The 7277-nt window shown below is 36.6% G+C and overlaps 1 pseudogene; it reads left to right on the forward strand.

Moving 5' to 3' along the window:
* Nucleotides 1-1222: 1222 nt before the first annotated feature.
* On the forward strand, nt 1223-1528 carry LOC112392598 (cytochrome c oxidase subunit 6A1, mitochondrial pseudogene; annotated as a pseudogene).
* The last annotated feature ends 5749 nt before the right edge of the window (nt 1529-7277 follow it).

Genomic DNA, 7277 nt, shown 5'->3' on the forward strand with positions numbered 1-7277 from the left:
CAAAGTTAGATAATAAGAACCAGAAGTTTAAGGAATATCCTCTGCAGAGGGTAGCTCAGCACCATTGTAATTTGGACATAAATATAAATTATATTCATTGGTTAGTGGGATCAGGGCTATTATGGTAGGCATAAATAACAGACTGGGGAGATTTTGCTTAATTAGACAAAGACTAGGGAGACATTGAGGGCTCCTGAACAAGGTGGTGATGTGATTAGTATTCTTCTTTAGGAAGAATTATCTAACAGTTTTATCCACATAAATGAGAGAGGAAAAAAATTGAAGACAAGTAAAATCAGATAGACTTTGCAATATGCCCGGTTAAAGATAGATAGTGAGGAACTAAAAGGGGAGAGTGAGGACGGAGAAGAGAAGATGGCAAGGTATTTTGAAAGCAAGCTCAACAGTACCATTATGAGAGGAAAAGGAAAAGAGATGACAATTTCAAGTTTGAGGCCACAGAAATTGAGGGAATAGAAGTGCCATTAACAAAAGTGAGGATACCAGAAGGAAAAGCTGACTTCAGGGCAGACATCATTAGGTCAATTTTACATACATTGTTTTTTATGTACATCTGGGTGAGAATGTCCCCTGGACAAATGGAAATGTAAGCTCCAAGAGGAAAGGCCTGTGTCTGTCTTGCTCCCTTTGCCCCATGGTATCTCTGAAGCCCAGCATATAACAGGTGATCAATAAACACTGCTGAATAAATGAAGAACGGCTGAAAGTCTACCCAATACTCTGAGTTCTTATGATACATGATTACAGTTTTTCATGCTTGTTTCTCTTTATTCATAGATTCTGCTTTATACACATGCGTCTTAGATCTCCATTTCTGAGTGCCCTCAACCCTTGTTTGTTGAATTAATGTTAGTAGATGCTCTTTAGTCGTAGTTTATGTACAACCCCATTCACAATTCTCATCTGCTTTTAGCATATTCAAATAAGATAAAACTCACTAAATGCCATATTAATATAAATAGAGAAATATACATATCCCTAATACTTAGTTTAAGGAAAGAGCAACACATATAAGTAACTACAGGTATAACTACGTAAATAACCATCAGCATTTCAACATTTGGTTATTCTGTTTGGTTAAGAGCCTACTTGAAGTTGTCAAATATTACATTTCCTTTCAACTACAAAGAGCCTGAAAAAGACTGTTGGGCAACAACCTGGAAAAGATTATTTAAAAGGTAAATATGGGTCCTGGTCGAAGATGGCAGTGGCAGCTGGAGCCCAGGTTTCTGGGCTGCTAGGTCGTTCCCTGCTGTCGAGCCAGCCTATGTCGAGTGGTGCCCACAGTGGCACCCACAGCGAGGAGGGCTCAGATCGCCTGTGGAAGGCCCTCACCTTCTTCGTGGCGCTCCCCGGGGTGGGAGTGAACATGCTGAATGTCTTCCTGAAGTCGCACCACGGAGAGGAGGAGAGACCCGAGTTCGTCGCCTACCCCTATATCCGCATCAGGTCCAAGCCCTTTCCCTGGGGAGATGGTAACCATACACTTTCCATAACCCTCATGTGAATCCGCTTCCAATTGGCTATGAAGACGAACAAAGAGAACCTGGACCACTACCCAGTGAAGACCACAGCACTGGTTTGAACCAGTACTCTGCACACACGGACCAGAAAATTGTACGGGACCTGAAGCTCACCTCCTTGTATCCAGTGATGACCATTATACTGATCTTCCATCCCTTTGCTTATAGCAGGAGATGGCTTAAATAAATAACTTAGTCACGAGCTGAAAAAGAAAAAAAAAAAGGCAAATATTTTTTACCTTTTAATTTCATGAATGGCTGGAGATTCCCTATACTCAGCAGTAACATATGACTCACATTTGTCCATGGCACAAACTTGTAGAGTAAATACAGATCACAAAACTGACTGTCTCACAAGTCTCCTGTGATACAAACTTTTCCCAAGGTCCTCTCTCTCCTGCTGCAGTGTGTGAGGGCCTTCATAAGGAACATGGTGTTTCTATTTCAGAAAAACTGCACATCCCATATTCTATTTTAAAAGATTTGACAATATATGAGCAGTGTATATATTTATATTGAAAAGGTCTCTTTGGTCATTATGGATGATTCGCTGGAGATGTTCCTCATAAGCATGGTTTAATAGTAAAATATAAATTCAAAATTTTAATCTGCAGTGATTCGCCCTACCCCTTGGACTGAGATGGCTTCATGAAAGTTAGGTTTTTTTTTTTTAAAGGCAAACCTTGAAAACAACATCTGGTGTTGAGTTCAGAAATTAGAACCAGATATGCTTCCTTATCCATATTTCGGTTCACATGAGTAGGCTGCCAGAATGGTGAAAGGGAAAAGGATTGCTAATTTAATTTTTGTCTTGTTTTTAAAGAAATAATAGAAATATTTTTATGCTCAAAGTAGTTATGGGTCTTTTTAAGTATACAGACCATCCGTGAATATACATAAAGAAATATTAGAATTAATATAAAATTTAGGTAATAGTTAGCATTGTAACAATTCACATTCAGAGGATTCGCCAGGGGTTTCCTCTAAGTAACAAGAGCCAGACAGTATAAAGGCCTCATAGATTGCTTTTAAAACCAGTTTTCCAAATAATTTATGGTATATGTGTTCCCCAAGAAAACTGAGACAGCTAATAACTATTTGATTCAGCTATATTTCGAGCATTAGTATACATCCCATTCAGAATGCCAACATGAAAGAGCAACTAGAATTTTTGTTTTCTAAAACTTCAACAATAACTAAAGGTATGCACAGAAATGTTGGGGATGGTGATTAATAGAATTCTAATTTGGTGTTTACAATTTACCAAGCACTACAGAGCCTATTTTATTTTGCATTTATAATAAGCTTAAAGTAAACCAAGCATATATTGTTATTTCCATTTAACAGATGTTAAAATTGAAATCTTCAAACATAATGTGTTACATAGTTACTTTCGTAGATACAGTAAGTACTAGAACCTAGATCGTCTGTATCTTGGAGCTTTTTCTATTATTTCATAATACCTTTCTGCATGATGATAATCCAACAAACTGTATCCCTAATTGGCTGGTATTTGAAACCTAGGTTTTAACTGCACTCAATTCTAGAAAAATCAATCTGAGCAAAACATCAGCATTAAAAAACAGACCTACTAACATTGCACTTGGAATATCTGTGTGGTAAGGAATCCATTAGATCCGGAACTCATTACTTTGACAGGATATCTCTATTAATGAATTGTTCTAATTGACTTTGTAAGTATGATTTTTATCTTCTACTTTTTTTCAATTGTTTTACATGTAAGTTTCTCCATAATCTTTCCATTTCAAGCAATTCTACGTCATGAAAATATGTCCTTTGTTCATCCAAGTGTAGAAAGGGTATAACATTGTCTAATGCATTTGCTACATCAATAAGATTTATTTTCCTTTTTTGGTGGGGTGGGGGTGAAAAGGCATCTTTTAAATTCTGCTCTACATCTTACAAATGAGAAAATTGAAATGGAATGTTTCCCTTTTTTAAAATAGGGTTTTTCTTGGTGGCATAGCCCTTTGGCTATTCTGTTGAGGTCAAAGTCTTATTCCAGCACTAGATTATCGGGTTTCCCAAAATGAACATGAACCCTGGAACATTTTGCCTTTTTCTTACTCCCTCCCCAAATAATGGATAGTCAATCTGTCTCTTTATATGTGATTAATAGCAACAACAACAATAATAGACGTCTTTCATTATAAAATTTAGTGTTTCCAGGTGTGGAAAAACAGTAAGAAGGGATGAGAAAATTACAAAATAATAATGATAATGCATACTTTTTTTGTACTTTACAGTTAATACAATTTGGCTGACTCCTCAAAATCTATGACGTAGACGGTGAAATTTTTATTCTCTCCATGCTCAAGAGATAAGTAGGGGCTCAGAGAAGATACATAAGGTGTGCAAGTTGATATGCTCAGTAAATGACAGAGGTGGATTAAGAATCCAAGCAGCTCTGTTCTGCTACTGATTTGCAGTGTTTATGCTACCAAGTTCTCTAATTCTGAAGCTACATTCACTTTGAATAGCCAGATGAGACAAGTGCAGACCGGTCTGAAATTCAGGAGCTCTGAATTCCTGTCTCCACCCCATTTGGCCTGATTTAGTATCCTCAAGTAGCATGACATCATAGTTAAGTGCATGGGCTCCAGAGGCACCCAGACCTGGCCTTACATCCCCATCCCTCCACTTAGCATCTCAAGGAAGCTCCACAAGTTAGTTTCTCCAAGATTTAATTTCCTCATCTGTAAAACAAAAATTGTTATGAAACTTAAATATAACAAATGTAAAAGTCTTGGCCACAATAAGTATTGGATAAATCATTGCTACTAGCACTTCACTTTATGCCGATTTCTCTTTTCCCATTAATACATATATTTCTTGGAGGAAAGAAACCATATAGGTTTCATCACGCACAAAATGCTGACCACACACAGAGAGCCCTCCCCCAGGCACTTACGTTCTACCTTGGACACCTTGGAAGTATTGCAAAGGTTCTTGAATCCAGATGTACAAGAATAATTTCTTTGAACTGAATAAGTAGTATGTCTTACGGAGCTATGTGACTCTATTTCTTTTATCTCTAGGGTTTTGATCTCATAATAAATAAACTGAAAATTTACTAAAAAGGTTTATTGAATTCCAGTATAGATTTTCTTGATCAACAGATGGTTAGAGTATTACCATAATTGTAGATGGGGTAGGAAAGCATTGCTTTGTGAAAATATCTGACATTATTCAAAAGGGATGGGAATCAATGTTAGCTTTCAAACCTCAATCAGCATGAATTCATAAGTATTTCTAAAATCAGATGGTACAATTTGATACTGATTCCTAGAGGCGAGAGGATTCCTTTTAATTTATGGCTTGGATTCGTTTCCTTGAATGTATCCCAACGACTAAAAAAAGATCATGTTTGATGAAATAATCATAGTTAACAATGAATGCCCTGTTTTATCCTTGTCTCCTTTTAATTCTGTTACCACTCCAAAAATGTAGGATTGGAATACAGTAGTAATAAATGTAAAGGTGAGAAACTCAATTATAATTCCAAGGGACTCATTCAAAGACACCTCAAAATCTTTACACAAATAGATGTTGATAACTGCATTAATATACTTATGTACATAAATTCAGTGTATTTCTGTATCATTTACCATGTTCTCAGTCACAAGTAATAGGAAGCTCAAAATGGATTAAACATTAAGGAAACTATTGGCTTTCATAGCTGGAAATTCAGAGGTAAGGTGAACTTTGGAGGAAGCATTATCCAGTGGTTCTGGTTGGGTTCTCTGACAGTTTTCTCAGCTCTGTCCCACTCCTCAGGATGGAGCAGAATAGCTTCAGAAGATACAAACACTACAACAGCAAATGACCACAGCTAAGAGAAGAAAAAAGTAGCTTTCAGAACTCTCTCATAAAAGAGAGAGAACTTCTTTCTGAATCCCCCAGCAAATTCCCCCTCAAATGTGTTTGGTTGAAATTGAGTTGCATGCTCATTTTTGTTCCAGTGTTTCAGGTGGTAGAATGATGGAATTATGGCCACTCAAGGTCAACTTTCCCTGAGGTACTTGGCTGTGTAATAAAAGGGTAATGAATGAAACAAAACTGAGATTCTCTTGGGTAGGAATAAATGGAGAATATGTACCTCTACATAGGCAACGATCAGTGTCTTCTGCCTCTTTCAATATCTACCCATTCATTTTTCTAAGAGGTATTAACTGAAATAGTTAACAATATCTACCCATTCATTTTTCTAAGAGGTATTAACTGAGATAGTTAACAATATCTACCCTTTCATTTTTCTAAGAGGTATTAACTGAGATAGTTAAGATCCTGAAACACAAATACTCCTTCTGATATACTCTTGGAAGAAAAGTACAAATATTTTAAGTATTAAATAAATTGGCTTGAGCTATGAAATTCTTATATTGCTGGCAAGCAACCATGTCACAAGTCATGGACAAGATTAAACTTTAAGTTTAATGGCTGGGATAAATCCAAGTATAAGAAAGGAGCACTCTGCAAATATGTTTCATGCTCATACAATGGTGCATATCACCTCTTAAAAATGTAAACCAGAAGATTTCATGCAAACTAGCATTAAAGAGGAAAAACACATTTTCTCGTAGAAAGACCTCAGCTTTGGGATAGGCATTCAGGGTGGGATGGTATTAAGATTCATATAATGCCAGATGCTACTATGATCCACAAATTAATTTTAACCAGTGATCTGTCCAGAACCCAGTAACAAAAATACTTCCCTGGAAATGAGATTTTACTTACAAAAAGAGTTGTATATGACTGTTAATGTTTACCACGATTTTTAAAAATGAAAACTGAAGATTTTCAGAGGTCTAATGAAGCCAAGAGGAAAATAAAGACTTTCTGGAAATGGTATTTTGGATAGTGTTGACTGCGTCAAAGTAGGAAATTTTTTTTTTATTTTAGAATTTCTTTTTATTCATGCCCTAAAATTGTTCTTAAAGCACTTACAAATCTCTTCTCCAAAGAATTTTGGGCTTTTCTTTATATATATATATTTTTTTAATGTGACTTTATTTGGATATAGGGTCTTTTAATTTATTTATTTTTGGCTGCATTGGGTCTTCGTTGCTGCACTCAGGCTTTCTCTAGTTGTGGCGAGCAGGGGCTACTCTTCCTTGTGGTGCACGGACTTCTCATTGCAGTGGCTTCTCTCGTTGCGGAGCATGGGCTCTAGGCGCGCGGGCTTCAGTAGATGTGGTGCTTGGGCTCAGTAGTTGTGGCTCATGGGCTCTAGAGCTCAGGCTCAGTAGTTGTGGCACACATGCTTAGTTGCTCCGCAGCATGTGGGACCTTCCCAGACCAGGGCTCAAATCTGTGTCACCTGCATTGGCAGGCGGATTCTTAACCACTGCACCACCAGGGAAGCCCTGGGCTTTTCTTTAAAACTAATTTAACTTTGAAAAATTATTGTTTATATTAATTGATTAAGTATTTATAAAATGGGTACTATACCCAGAAAGAATTAAAATGCATAGTCCTGCCCTCAAGAATTTAAAATCTATTTGAGGACATCAATCCAAAAATATAAGAAACAATTAATAAACAAGAAATGATCGCATTTAATTAACCACTAAATTGTGAATCAAGGCATAGTCATATAGAAAAGACCAGATGAGGAAAATCATGTACTTCAGAGAAATTACAGAAGCCTTATTAACATCATACTAACATCTATTGAATACTCACCATGTACCAGATATGTTTAATAACATA

Source organism: Neophocaena asiaeorientalis, unplaced genomic scaffold, assembly GCF_003031525.2.
Source record: "Neophocaena asiaeorientalis asiaeorientalis breed wild unplaced genomic scaffold, Neophocaena_asiaeorientalis_V1.1 scaffold184, whole genome shotgun sequence".
Classification (NCBI taxonomy): domain Eukaryota; kingdom Metazoa; phylum Chordata; class Mammalia; order Artiodactyla; family Phocoenidae; genus Neophocaena; species Neophocaena asiaeorientalis.